Source organism: Stegastes partitus, unplaced genomic scaffold (assembly GCF_000690725.1).
Source record: "Stegastes partitus isolate 25-593 unplaced genomic scaffold, Stegastes_partitus-1.0.2 Scaffold101, whole genome shotgun sequence".
In the NCBI taxonomy this organism is placed as follows: domain Eukaryota; kingdom Metazoa; phylum Chordata; class Actinopteri; family Pomacentridae; genus Stegastes; species Stegastes partitus.
The window spans coordinates 116,089-116,844 of record NW_007577832.1 but is presented as its reverse complement, the minus strand read 5'-3'; positions in this window follow the sequence as shown (position 1 = coordinate 116,844).

The following is a 756-nucleotide window of genomic DNA, read 5'->3' as shown; positions in this document are numbered from 1 at the left end:
TTACCCTTTTGCTTTACAGTGTAGATATCTAAACCAACACAACAGCATGTATATATATATATTGAGTATTCTATTTTAATATCACAAAGAAAAGCAGCACATTTGCGGGCGGCCGGCTGAAGGCCACCGCTGCTGCTCATCAAAGTCTGTTTACAGGTTTTGTGGCTCCGGAGGGAGCTGTGCGAAATCTGATAAAGCGCTTCAAGTGATGCCGCTTGAGTCGGCGTCATCTGGGGTTGGAACACTACAAGTCTGAAAATGAAAAGAATCTGGGAAAAGAAAGGTGAGCTTATCGGACCCCTGGGCCGGCTGGGACCGAGCCAGTCCATTGTTTTCCATGAAAATCAGCTCTTCTGTCCAACAATGCCCTCGGTCAGCCCTCCTGTCTGCTCACAAGCACCATGCATGTGATTTGACATCATTCTGTCCACGTATGCACATGTTCGCGCGCTGAAAAAGACGCCCACACACCAACTGATTGCACCTGTCATCAGAAGGATACATCATTTAGGAGGGAAATAAGACGTTCTCCTCCTGAGACGTTCTCGTCGCGTATGGGTGAAAGTTCCCATTTTCTCTGCAGCAGCACACGACAGGTTCAAGCATCCAATTCAGGCCAATGGTTACCGGCAGGCTATTTTTAGCCTGCAGATAGCGGATTCTCCTATCGGCTTAGATGACCATCCTTGAATTCATAAAGCACTGCTTGTGTCCTTTCGGGGAAAAGTGGCACCCATGATAGTAGCCCTCAAGGTG